This window comes from Megalobrama amblycephala, linkage group LG11, assembly GCF_018812025.1.
Source record: "Megalobrama amblycephala isolate DHTTF-2021 linkage group LG11, ASM1881202v1, whole genome shotgun sequence".
NCBI classification, from domain to species: Eukaryota; Metazoa; Chordata; class Actinopteri; order Cypriniformes; family Xenocyprididae; genus Megalobrama; species Megalobrama amblycephala.
In genome coordinates this window covers 35,653,442-35,668,739 of record NC_063054.1, presented here as the reverse complement: position 1 = coordinate 35,668,739, position 15,298 = coordinate 35,653,442, and positions in this window count along the sequence as shown.

Here is a 15,298-nt window from a genome sequence, read left to right as displayed (position 1 = left end):
TGTTTTTCTAATTTGTGTGAAAGAGACAAAACATTTTTATCATTTTGAGTTTTGTGCACTAAAATATAAAGTCTCTGTAGGTTTTCTAAAGTAAAAAATATAATTATGTTTCCACTCTAAACTGAGATATCATCATTCACACATTGGCTGAAACTTTCCTTTTTACTTTTGTGCATAAAACTTAAAATGTGTTTTTGGATGGAGAAAGTCATATATATTTTGCTACAATTTTCCTAATTTCCTCATCACATGTCTCAACCAACCAAACCGATATCAAAACAAATGAAGTTAAAATAAAAATGAATATTTCTTAACCTGTTCCACTTTGACATAAAGCTCTTTGATCAATTTTCTCTCACAATATTGATTGGTTTGGCTTATTATTAATATTACATGATGATGCTAAATTATATACATTTTTATAAAGGAACAAGTCTGGCTGGTGTTGATGAAGAGATACATGAGTCTTACTGTGGGGGAAAATAAGACTATAAAAAAGTTGAGAAACACTGTGCTAAAGCATCACACTTTTATTTGTTAATACTAAATAATGCAACAAAATCTGTGCTGAAAACCACTGCACACACACATCACTTCCCCTCTGGTCAGTGTGAGCCCTGAAGGTCAAAGTTCAGGTTGGGGCAAAGATCATCTATAGGTAGTGGTCAGCAGGTCAAATGCAGGTGTTTGCGGGCAGCTGTGACCTTAGACAAAGTGTTTTGTAACACGCCAGAGAGGCCAAATGTGACATATCTAGAGACCAGAATATCACATGAGGGTGGAGTCTTTTCATTTGGACCAGGAACCTCCTATATAGAAACAAGCAAACAAGCACTCGGAATAGCTTAGAAACAACATATAGACCAATTTGGTGTTTGCAAACAGCGATGACGTTTTTTGTGGGCGGAGCCTAGCTGGTTGCAAAAAATGAAAGTTGAGTAGTAGAAGTCTATGGAAGCCACGAAATAAAAGAATAAAAAAAGTTAATTTCGAGTTTATATCTCACAATTCTGACTTTTATTTCTCGCAAATCTGAGTTTACATATCACATTTCTTACAAAATAAAACAGAATTGTGAGATATACTCGTTATTCTGTCTTTTCTGAATTGCAATTTATCCCGCAATTCTGACTTTTCCCCCCTCAGAATTGTGAAATAAACTCACTATTGCGAGTTATAAAGTCCGAACTGGGAGTAATAAACACGCAAATGCAAGAGAAAAAAAAAGTCAGAATTGTGAAATAAAAATTATTATGTTTAAAAGTTATCTATGTAAAATATTATAGGTTTAAATTATTTTAATTATAATTGTTTCATGCTGTATGTATGTATGTCCTCTGAACTGCATATGTGAATTTTATGTAGAGACTTACTGTTTACATCAAATTCCTGCTTTAATAGTAGACTAATCCTTGCAGGTGTCATCAGTGCAGTCTGTGAAACGTCTCTGTTTATCTTCAAATTACGTTTTCAACGATGGTTTTCTTTAAAAATGAAGACTATATTTTTTGCATTCCGATTCCAACATCCAGAGGCACAACAAAACATTTTTCTCTTATTCTGTGGATTTTTTCACATTTTTCTTCAATAGCTTCAACTATTTTTCTGCAACCAGTATGCGCGCGCAGCTGCAAGTGACGTAATTGTGACGTCTGCTCGAAAGTGGTCTATACTACTATTCAAAAGCTTGAGATCAGTAAGATTTTTCTGATCAAATAAATTGAGCCTTGGTGAGCATAAGAGACTTCTTTCAAAAACATTAAAAAATGTTAAAAAATTCCGGCGTAAAATGACGGCATGAACAACACTCTACTACAACAACTCTTCCTCTTCTCTAAAGCAGCCCAACATGGCCTCACCCCCTTTGTTGCGTGTTCTCGGGGGTGGGGTTTATGTCAATTTTAGGGTTAGTGATGTCACCAACCCAGGAAGAAGCTCGTTGTAGTCCCTACCAGCCATTTGTTGTAGTCCTTTAAAAGCAATTTCTGTAAAAAAAAAAATCTCCCTTTGCATTGAACTTTGAGCGTCGTAACTTTGCAGATGTTGTTTATGCTCAAACAGCAACATTACACACTAACTAAAGTTAAAAAAGTGAAATCATAATCAAGGACCCCTTTAAAATCAGAAAAGCAAACACTCCTCCTGCCTGCCAGTCCCGCCCCAAACTCAAACCATTGAGCCAATCTTGGTGTGTCAGGTTGGTCGAGATGCTCAAACAACAGAGGCAATGTTTTAAGAAGTTTTTAAATAGTTTACATCTATTGCAGTTGTAAGATGGAACATGAGAAAGTATTTTAACACCGAAAAAAACAACAGACTTCATCTTTAAATATAAATAAATCCATGTCAAATTTACTCACTGAAGCAGAAATGATCTCTGGCAACTACAAGTGGGAACGATTCCCAGTGTCACTCATGCAATCAGCTGGTGTTTGTGCAGAGAGATTTCAGATAAGAGCTTCAGCAATCAACCACCCAGACACAAAGTTTATGATTCAGAATTATTCATCTCAAAGACGTCCCGCTGTTATCAGCACTGAGCATCGCTGCACAAACATCACATTTAATGTGCGTGAGAACCGAGAGGTGGAAACTTCAGAAATGTGTTGGGTTAATAATTACGCTGATTGTTTTTTGCTGGTGTTTATTTTGTTTCTGACGGTCACGGGATGGCATAACCGCGCGGGTCGGCACGGGAGCCGGTTCTGGGCTCGTTGCCCTCGGTTACGGCTGTCCACCTGCCAATCAGACGTCAGCGCGCGAGTGAGCGAGAGTGTGTGTGCGTGTCAGTGCTGTGTGACAGTATAATTATGAGGCTCGCTGCAGGCTATCACAGGCCTATAACAGACGTTTATCGATCGTTCGGCAGTGGGAATTTATCAATGTCCAGACCATGACACACACACACACACACACACGTAGAGTTCACACTGTCTGACCCCTCATGCGTCAGATGGATGGATGCTGGAATGAGACTTTATTAGAAAGCAAGACTTTACAGAAGTTTTGACAGGACGGACTGTGTGTGTGTGTGCGTGCGTGTGCTTTGAGCTGTTGTCAGTTTAAACTGCATTGTAACCCCAGCAGCCACTCAACTCACAAAGTCAAAAAGGTCAGAGGTCAGCTTTTATATGTCCAGTGTGACATAAAAATAGTTTTTTTTTTTTTTTTTTAAAGAAATACTTTGATTCAGCAAGGATGCATTAAATTGATGAAAAGTGACAGTAATTATATTTATAGTAAAAATATTTATAGATACTATGTTACACAAGATTTCTATTTCAAATAAATGCTGCTCTTTTGAACTTTGCATTCATCAAAGAATCCTGAAAAATGGATCACGGTTTCCATAAAAACATAAAGTAGCACAACTGTTTTCAGCATTGATAAAAATAGTAAATGTTGATGTTTCTTGATGCTGAGGCAGAATGAAACTCTCATTGACCTTGATTTGGCAGTTTTGCGATTTTTTTTTTTTTTTTTTTTTAGTGTACTGTAACATGAATATTGATGTTTCCTGAAACCATAGTTCAAATGAACATTCGCAAACTGCATCACACCTTTGGTTAGATGCATAGTTTTTTATGTGGACTTAATAAATCGTTATCTTGAGCAAAATAAGCAAGCTGACATTAAAGGGATAGTTCACCCAAAAATGAAAATTCTGTCATCATTTACTCACACTCAAGTTGTTCCAAACCTGTATACATTTCTTTGTTCTGCTGTACAGTGTACACAAAGAAAGATATTTGGAAGAATGTTTGTAACCAAGCAGATCTCGCCCCCCCATTGACTACCATAGTATTTTTTTATGGTAGTAGGGCTGTACGATTAATCGAAAAGTAATCGAAACCGAAATTCAGAACCTCTAACCGACATAATTTTCCCATGTCGGTTATTTCGTTTTTTTAATCCTGTTAATACTTCCCCCTTAAAAACACACTACCGCGTGTGTAAACACATGACTCTGCCCCGTCCAGTCAGTGACATAAAAGCAAAACACGGAGGTGAACGCCGGTTCAACACATAGTGATGGCACGTGAGCGGTGATTCTTGTGTCTTCACTAAACTTTGTCAGTTGTATTTGTTTTATGGTTTGGACATTCAAGTGATTAGATGATCGGATGTGTATTATTATTTCGAGCTACCGTGCTCGCGCAGCTGCATTGTGGCACAAACACTCATATAAACAGTAGCTGCACAAAACGTGAAGATCGCGCGCACAGACAGAAACGCAGAAATTAGTTGTCAACGCTGTCCTGTGATTTATCACTAAAGTAGCTTAGAAACTCAAAACTTATTATAGCATATATTTTTCTACTTTTGAACTATTTACAACTCACAGCTTCACAATTAATAGAGAGACGGTATGACTAATTTACACACGCAATCGCTCTCATTATGTACTGGTACTGTGCTAATTTATCTATATCTGATTTACAAGGAGCAGAAATCTACGGAAGAGGATTAGGGCCAAGCAATAATAAAAAAATAAAACCATCTCGAGATTAAAGTTGTTAAATTTCAAGAAAAAAGTCAAGATAAAATGTTGAGAAAAAACTCGTTAAATTTCAAGAAAAAAGTCGAGATAAAATGTTGAGAATAAAGTAATTAAATTATGAGAAAAAAAGTCGTTAAATTACGAGAACAAATTAGTTAAATTATGAGAAAAATGTCGTTACATTTCGAGAAAAAATTTGAGATAAAATGTTGAGAATAAACTCATTAAATTATGAGAATAAAGTCATTAAATTACGAGAAAAAGTCATTAAATTATGAGAACAAATTCGTAATTTAACGAATTTGTTCTCGTAATTTAACAACTTTTTTCTCGTAATTTAATGACTTTATTCTCAACATTTTATCTTGACTTTTTTTCTTAAAATTTAACAACTTTAATCTCGAGATGGTTTTATTTTTTTATTATTTCTTGGCCCTAATCCTCTTCCGTAGAAATCTGTAAGAAATGTTACGAACATAGATAAAATAAGTGCTGATAGTGAGCTATGATGTCAGATCGCTCTTTCAATAGGAAAAAATATCCCACCTTTAATAGTCAATCATATTTACAGTACAAACCTTGAAAGTGAACTATGAGGGCAAAAAAAAAAAAAACAGAAACAAAATAATCGTTCATTAATCGTAATCGAGGTAAAATGTTCAGTTAATCGAGGTTTTGATTTTAGGCCATAATCGTCCAGCCCTATATGGTAGTCAATGGGGGGCGAGATCTGGTTGGTGAGTATGATGACAGATGATGACAGAATTTTCATTTTTGAGTGAACTATCCCTTTAAGTACAATGCATATCTTTTATTTATTTTGAATATATAGAAACGTCATTTACATATTTTAGTTTGTCAAGAGATTTTAAGCAAGAAGAGTACGCATGTGCGTACGTGCTCTTGTACGTATAAGAACTGAATGAGCCTATGACTGAATCTGGAAATAGAGCAAAATAAGTGAGAAAAATGAGAATTAGTCCTCAGATGCCATGTCTGTTATTTATAGCAAAAATTTGCAATAATTTGATCTCAAACAGAAGTTATTACTCCACCACCTGCGTGACATCATTCTCCAACATGGCTGAATGACAGATTTGCAACAATATGGTTTCAGGAAACCTTTGTGACTAGCTAGTTGATTTGTTCAGTGATGCATCGTACTATGGTAGTGAAGCAGCGAGTTACATCATTGTACGGGAAACGCACCCCGGACCAGGCTCCACGGTTCGGCACACATATGAAAGTTTATACATTGCACGTGTTTTGTCTTGCTAGTTTTCATATTCAATAGATTAGATTCAGTAGGACCATTCCAGTGCTAGAAGAGGCAAAAGAGAACTTAATTCTGTACTTGCGCGCTGTTATCCACACACACCCGAAGCGCACACACACAGAGAGAGGCATGTCTCGAATAACGTGCGAACTTCACATTGATTCCTCTATCGTGTCTGTTTGCACTTGGATGGACACATACACACAAAGTTATGTCAAAATACCCGTCACGGCAAGTATTCTCGTAAACACAGTCTGTTATGTCTCAAGTGAACGTAAACAGTTGAGAAAGAAATCGGATGTGTATCATTATATTGCATCCATGCGTGCATTAGGTCTTAAAGTGACAGCAGCCTATAAATACCTGCTGTTGTCTATGTCATTAATGTTAATTAAACTACAAAAGCTTTAACAAAGATGAATCTTAATTCAATTTATACAGTGAACATAGTGTTATTTTACATTTAATTATTACATTTCAGTGCCTACAGTTAGACCTTACTTTATTTGTAACTTTGTTATATTGTATTGGCAGCGGCTGTTTACACTAAGTGAAAATAGCGATAGATTCTATTTACACCATGTAAAAGTTCTTTGCAATATGAGCAAATAGTAATTATGCTATCTATAACTTATATTGGCAGATACTATTTGCACCTCAGTTTTTTTAACAGGATGCAATAATATCATGAAGTATAAATGATTATATTTATTAGACTACAGTTATTAAATGGATGTTGCCTTATTGGGAGAATAAAACCTTCCCCTAACCCTACCCAGCAAACACTATTAATATTATTACACACTCGTTCACAGTTTATTTCCACTTTTAGAACATTATTTTCATTTTTATTGAAAATAAATGCGATCTCGGCAAAAGGCGGATTCGAACCCGCATCAATTGTGTAAAAAGCCAGGTCTGCGAGCCTTACTTGCTACTGCTGCACCACTGAAGATGTAGAATTCTACTTGTCTTTTTAAAAATTTGAGTGGCCCAACCAGACATTGGTGGGTGGAGCTAGTGTAAATAGTGTTTGTCAACAAGGGACGATATTTGCACTTAGTATATTGTATTTACCTATCTTTATAATTAGTGTATTTGTTCTTATTTTTTACTGATTTTTTACTTATTTTTTACCCCCCCCCCAAAAAAAATTTTTTCTTGCTGATCCAAAAAATTATCTGATCCCTGACTCAAAAATGGTAATATGATCCGAACCATGAGTTTTCTGTTAAACCACTAATTTTTACAGTATGCATGTGCTGAGATATTCAATACTAAACAATATTCAATACAATACTATACTTACAGTACATACAGTATACAATATTTTCACCTTACAAAGTTTTGATTACTATTCTAGCTATTAAATTACTATACTTTTTTTATGTAATCACAAAATTTGTTTACTGTATACAATATACATTTTTTTCCTGTAACTATACTCTGGATGCTGTGCTCTCCATTTTCTGATGTAGTGTCAAATAAATGATCTGTGGAGTTTATATATTGATTTTGATCTAATAAATACAGCCTTGGTGAGCAGAAGAGACTTCCTAAAACATTTTTGAACAGTGTAGTGTGTTTATATATTAGTTTACATATTCATCAGTTCATCCTTTGAAAATGTCCACAAAGGAAGATTTTATCACATATAGCTCATTTCCAAAGGACTGCTAAGTACACACAAACACACTAGCTAATGCTCAAAGCCACCTCTCTGACAGCATTTATTCTAACAATAACTGACAACAAGAATTAATATCTCATCATAACATGACTCTAACATTAATAATCCATCAGTAGTCAGTGAATAATCCAGTCGTGCAGGAGCTGAAATTGAAAAGCGCACAATCTCTCTGGATCTCCTCTGGCTAATATTTACAAGTGCTGACAGGAAGAGGAAAAACATCCCTGATTTATGAAATCTTAAGTCAGTGTCAAAGACAAATTTGTAAAAGTTGTATCATTCAAAATATTTCTGTACGGAGCTTTAATAACCAAACTTGTCTAACGGTGTAATAATAACACAGTCAAATCCAAACTATGAAAAAATGTTATGCTAGTAAAAAAAAAAAAGCCATAAATCTCTAAAAGCAAAAGCACAGGAAATTGTGTCACTTTTTTCTCAGCGAGGCCTTGTTGAGCTTTTAAAGTGGAACGGCTGCCTGTCTTATGAGGAACTAATAAACTTTATTCAGATGATCACGATGGATCATGGGATCACAGGAAGTCAAATGAACTGTAATATTATACAGGAAAGACAAACAGGACGGTGCAGATGGCAAGAGTTTGTATGAAACAGCTGCATCCCAATTCACATATATCTAATATGCTGCTGATGGGTGTGAAAAGAAATACTAAATATGATTTAAACAGTACATACTTAAGTCAATATTCTGTAATTGGGACATAATATGACATCTTAAAAGTTTATTTTGATATCGCAGTCCGCTTTTACTTGTAAACATTGATAATCTTGCTAAGCTCGTTTACATTCATGCATTTGACAGACACTTCTATCAAAAGCACCTTACAGTTCATTTGAACTATACATTTTATAGTACTTATGTGCAAAAAATCACAGTACTAAAGCTGGTTGAACTACAATAAAACCATTATAACTTAACTATTGGTTCATACATTTCAATATTCCTGTGGTTGAATTGGCTCTGTGTTTGTTTAAAGACCTTAAAATGTCAAAAGTGAGTACTCACAAACTACCTCTTCTGTAGCACAAGGGATTGTGGGCAATATTAGTCCAGAAAGCAGCATGCATGATAATCTGCTGGAAAGTGTGAGTTATATAATTAGGGCATCTTTGGCCTACTTTTTCTAGTGCTCTGATTTGTGATGCACTAATCCTAATTTTATTTAAGATAATTAATTTTATTTATTATTTAAAACCGATTGTGTGAACTGGGATGCAGCCATATTCTGAATTGACTCCAGACTCAGAGTTCAGAGGTTGGGCATTTCTTGGTTTGGGCCATAGTCAGCACTGCCATCTAGTGGTGGAGGAGAGCAGCTTGAGCTGTGATGATATACATACAAAAAGTTCGGTCCAAAAGTCTGAGACCAAATCAGGAACTCGAAATGTAATTTAAACCTGGTAATAAACAGAATGTTTTAATGTTGTGGAAGAAAAAACGCAACATTATGAAGAAATTGTTCCATTCTTTCAATTCTAGGTGAGTGATGAAATATAAATAAATGCATGTCATTGATCATGTGACTCTTTGTACAGATGGATACTGAAGCTCAAGATGCTCTTTGGAACAAAATCATGCTGGAGAACATGATCATCAGGTTTTGTTCTTGTCAACTTAAGTGTTGCTGCATTATTACAATGAGAGACATGGTCATTTTTTCATTAAAAATTTTCACTCAAATTATTATGCTTATAATCAGGGTAATTATCACTGATTATAAGCATAATAATTTGTAAATTGTAATAATATCAAGGAAAAAAAACCTTGAAATAAAATAAAATTAAATATTTAAAAAGTATTTCAATTTCAGCTAGTTGCTAAGGCAGCATTTCTCAGTTTCGTTTAGTTTAACTTAAACTACTAAAATAATTACAACTAAATAAACTAGAACAAATAAATAAAAACTATATGGAAATATTTAAAATAAATAATAAAAAATGACAAATGCACAACATTTCTAAAACTTCAATTAAAAACAGAAAATATAAAAATAAAATATAAAAAATATAAACAAAAACTATAATAATATATCAACTATACTAAAATAAGACTGCTTATAAGAGAGATATATGTTAGTGCTGTCAAATTGATTGATCATGATTAATTGCATCTAACAAGTTTGTGCGTATATGTGTGTGTGTGTGTGTGTGTGTGTGTGTGTGTATGTGTGTGTGTGTGTGTGTATATATATATATATATATATATATATATATATATATATATATATATATTTAGTGCTGTCAGATCGATTAATCGTGATTAATTGCATCTAACAAGTTTGTGTGTATATATGTCTGTGTGCATGTATATATAGCGCTGTCAAATTGATTAATCCCATAAAACAAGTTTGTTTGTGTGTGTGTGTGTGTGTGTGTGTGTGTGTGTGTGTGTGTGTGTGTGTGTGTCTGTGTGTGTGTGTATATATATATATATATGTGTTAGTGCTGTTCAAATCAATGAATTGTGATTGATCACATCTAACAAGTTTGTATATATATATATATATATATATATATATATGTGTGTCTGTGTGTCTATATATATATATATATATATATATATATATATATATATATATGTGTATATATATTAGTGCTGTCAAATTGATTAGTCATGATTAATCGTATCTAACAAGTTTTTGTGTATATATGTCTGTGTATGTATGTATGCGAATATGTGTATATATACTATATATAAACACATACATATATTATATATTTACAGACTTTTATTAGATGTGATTAATCGTGATTAGTCGATTTGACAGCACTAATATATATATATATAATACATGCAAAATTGATTGAAGCAGTCTCAGACTTTTGGACTTCAGGAATAGTTCACCCAAATATTAGAATCTGTCTTCATTTATTCCACTATGTTGTTCCACATCTGTATGACTGACTTTCTTCTGAGGAACACAAAAGGAGACGTTTAGTAGAATGTCCAAGCTGCTCTCGTCCATATAATACAAGTGAATTAGGATGTGGGCTTCAATATATAGTCATAATAAATGTTAACAGAATGTTAATTTTTGGGGAAACTGTTTCGCTGTTATGCTTTCATAGTGAAAAAAAAAGTTGTTTTTTTTAAATGTTTTTTTCCCCCTGACAATTTCCCCAGTGTTGTATAAGATGACTTTATCAGTGTGAATGATTTTCCACCATGCAGAGAGAGTCAGGAGACAGACATCGTTCATGTGCATTTCAGGAGCATATATATTCAGCGTCTGCGTGAATAAACATCAGTCCATGTGTGTGTGTGTGTGTGTGTGTGTGTTTTCCAGGTAAAGAGTGTTTCTCAGGTGAGATGTGCTCTGCTTAACTTTCCCTGCAGTTGTGTTCCCTCCGCCGCCCGCGGCTTATCCTGCTAAAGAGAGTAATTTGGCTTATCTTATCACGTAGACCTCACAGCTGCCTTTTGATTCCTCTCCCTCCTTCTCCTCTTTTCTCTTTTTTTGGGCTCTGCTCTTTTTCTCATTTAGTCCAACAAAGATTGTCCTCGGAGATTGACCTTGCGTTTGCCCGCGGGCCGAAGCCCTCATGCTAGTAACTAGATAACACACTCTATCAGCGAGAGTGAAATCGTTGGGAGAACACACTGCTGATAGTAGCATCAATCCAGGCCTGACACCGCCCGGGTCAACCATTTATCTCCCATAATGCCCCGGGCCATGCACTCGCCATCTTGCTTTGCTACATCCTTTTTTTAATAACCTTGGCCACGTTGCGTTTCCACATTGCTCTTCCTTTCTAATCTGCTATAAAGTCTCTGTGTGTGTGTTTGATTTGCACAGGAGTAGTGAAGGTGAACGAATTTACTCAGATATCTCTGATTTCTGTCTCCGGTTATTTGTAAAACACATACACACACTTCTGCTGTTTTTACATAAACTAATTATAATTATCAGATTAACCCAAACCCTCTATCTCTCTCTCACCCATGTACATATATATATTAGTGTTGTCAAAACTAGCGCATTAACGCATGTGATACATTTTTGCCAATTTAATTGTGTTAAAAAAGTTTAACGCAATTAACTCAGCATACGTTTTTTCCCCATCATAATTTGGCTAGCCTTACATTATGATTATGCTCTTATTCACACAAATGCTTTTAAAGGTGCAATATGTTAGATTTCTGTCCGCTGGAGGCCTATTCAAAACAAAGGCGTAGCTTGATGACGGCAAGTTTGAGCGCGGAATCTTGGGACGTGTGGTCTTCACATCACAGCCGGTGGAAACAATAGGGATAGGACTCGGGAAGAAATCATGTTCATGGATGCGATTATTAACGTTACTGTAGTATGAAGCAGAGCAGGAGCGAGTGTTGTGGAGCTGAACAAGAAGCTGGAGCGATTGAGCAACACACGCCTCACGAGCAGCGGGACTTTTATTATGACACAGTCGCCGGCGCCGCTTCCGCTTTTCCAGTCATGAGTATGAGGTAACACAGCTCTGTTTATCATATTAGAAACATTTGAGTGTGTTGAAAAATGATGTTATAACGTTACTCTGTGCGTTCGCTCGGCGGCTGCTGTGAGACACTGTTACACACTGCAGTAAGATTTTACAATATCATATTAAATGCTGGATGGCTTGTGTTGATAAATGGCATGAAATTAATTTTAAAACATATTGTATGATGGAGAAAATGCTGTATTACTGTTACTAAAAATAAAGCTGCATTTGATTATGCTATGTTAGCTACTTCACAAAATAGTGTTTTTCTCTGAGGCATGGTAAAGCATGGTACTCACAAAAAATCAAGACAATTAGATTTAAACAATAAGACTAAACGTGTTTAGCTATATAACAATAATTAGTTTTCTGTCTATAAACATAACCAAACAGTTGTTCCCTTGTCTATTAAAACGTCTAATATATTAAAGCGTCTTTGGTGTTTCCATGGTTTTTACAAAATAAAACCGGAAACCGAGGGTAACGCGGGTATGACGCAACTGACAGGCGACTCCTCACACGTCCCGAGGGCCTTGGTTAAAATTGCAATTTTCTCACGATTTACAAATAGCTGGAAACATTTGGGATATTGTAAGTACTCAAGTGAACAAAATATATAACACTGGCCTAGTGGTTTTTGGATATTTTACTGCAAAACTCTCACATATTGCACCTTAAATCATGCAAGCACCACAAGACAACTGAGAACGCGCTTCAATATTGTTCCCTACTTCCTAAGAAAGTAACTAATTGCATTACTTAGTTACTTTTTAAGGAAAGTAATGTGTTACATTACTTTGTCTCATCTGGGCTGGGCTGCTTGTTTGTTTGTTTGTTTGTTTTTAAAAAGTTCTATTTTTGGCAAATTTAAAGGCCCTTTCACACCAAAAGTGAAATGAAAAAAGCCCTGGGTATACTTAGTTTTAAGTTTTACTTACACTAATGTACGCTCAGCCTTGCAAAGTGTACTTCACTTGACTCATATGCATATAACAAGTTTGTTTGTGTGTATATGTCTGCGTGCATGTATATATAGAGCTGTCAAATCGATTAATTGCATCTAACGAGTTTGTGTATGTATATATGTGTGTATATAGAACACGTGCAGTTTTGAGCAATCTGCAAGGCTGCATTTATATGATCAAAAATAGAGTAATATTGTGAAATATTACAATTTAAAATTGCTGTTTTTCTAATTTATTCCTATGATCAAAGCTGAATTTTCAGCATCATTACTCCAGTCTTCAGTGTCACATGATCCTTCAGAAATCATTCTGATATGATGATTTACTGCTCAAGAAATATTTCTGATTATTATCAATGTTGAAAATAGTTGTGCTGCTTCATATTTTTGTGGAAAACGTGACACTTTTTTTCAGGATTCTTAGATGAACAGAAAGTTCAAAATAACAGCATTTATTTGAAATATAAATATTTTGTATCATTATAAATGTCTTTACTGTTGTGCAGAGGTGCAAAAATCGCATTGTCATTTCATTTTTCACGTGTAAAATAAAAAAACTCTATCTCTATCTATCTATCTTCAGCCAATACATTTTCAATAACTATTCAAATCCCTTTAGTCTGATTCACCTCCAAGTAATCATAACATTATGAAAAGTGATAACATGATACTGAATGACTGTTAATACAAATGGATTATTGTAATCGTCTCGCTCACTGTCATTCGTGGTGATTGAATTCTGACATCTCATTGGCCAAGAGAAATAACCCCAGTAGTCTGTTAGCGTGTGTGTCTGTAACAGAGCTTTTGATTGGCTGTTAGGATAACAGACACTCCATCACTGTCTGTCGTTGCTATAGTGAGGAGCTCAGAGTGGTGGAGGATGAACGCTGGAGGGAGAGAGGGAGAGAGAGAAGAGGTTAAATGGTGTCTCATCAATCTTAATGAAATGCAATTATTTCTACCCGTATTAATCATTTTTGCGCGTTTGCTGCTGGCCACTTCAGTTAGCCATCCATCTCTCTCTCGCTCGTTCTGTCTTTCTCCGGATAATTCTGTTTCTTCTGCTGCAGTTGTTTGTTTACTTGGGGTCGTTTTTAACTTGTGCAGTCCTATCAGTTTCCATTAATTTGGTGTGCGCGTGTGCAGTTATAGTGAAATGGGAAGTTGTGTTTGTGTTTGTTTGTGTGTGAGAGGGAAGGAGAAAGCAGCGAATATGACTGATATTCATTTTGGATTTATGTCTCGTATGTCTGACATGTTGCTTGTGTATGTAACGATCCATGTTTTTTTTTCTTCATTAGTTTTTCAGTAGTTGAAGATTATAATATTATAAATCCTTTTTTTCTCTAGTCCAGTAAAAACCAACACAAATTCTGACATAATTCACCGTGAGCGCGCAGATGGGCTGATTGTATAGCGACCTCTGCTGACAGATTAAAGTAAGTACAGTCGATTGGATAAAATAATCACTCTAACTACATAAAAAAACTCTCTATTAATAATTTGAGAACCCCTTCTGAATATTTTGGCATGAAAATAAGCATGTGATGCGAGTTTAAGTGATATTATTCTTACAAAATATTTCAATGTTTTATATAAAATTAATTAAAAAAATATAAATATACAAAGGTTAGGAATCAGTAGAATTTATTTAAAGAAATTAATACTTTTATTTAGCAAGGATGCATTTAACTAATCACAAGTGACAGTAAAGACATTTATATTGTTACAAAAGATTTCTGTTTCAAAAAATTTGATTGATAAGAATAATAATGTTTCTAAATCAGCATATTAGAATCATTTCTGAAGGATCATGTGACACTGACTGGAGAAATGATGCTGAAAATTCAGCTTTGATTCATAGAAATAAATTACATTTAAAATGTATTCAAATAGAAAACAGTTCTTGTAATAATATTTCACAATGTTACTGTTTTTACTATATTTTAGATCAAATAAATGCAACATGAGACATTTCTCAAAGATCCCAAACTTTTGTACACTAGTGTATATTAGGCCTACTTCTTTATTCTACTTATTTTGCACATGCAAATTCATAAGCAGCTATGCTGTAAATGCTTTAGCAAAAAAGTGCAGTTTATCATGGCAATAAAGCACAATTGAATTAAAACGGAAATCATTCGATCATATAGGCTTCACCCATAGCAAACAAACTAATTCCCACTAAGCGACAGCTTAATGTGGGCTAAATATGCAGTCCTGTTACCCATTCTGACATCCTTTATTCAATGTTTTTTCCAAAACAGCTCAAAAATCACACAATTCAAACGTTTAAACTACTTCGATCATATTCAATATAATTTGAGCCTTATAAACATTTTCTGAACTATTTTCACTGATCATTTGTTGAAAACATTTTTC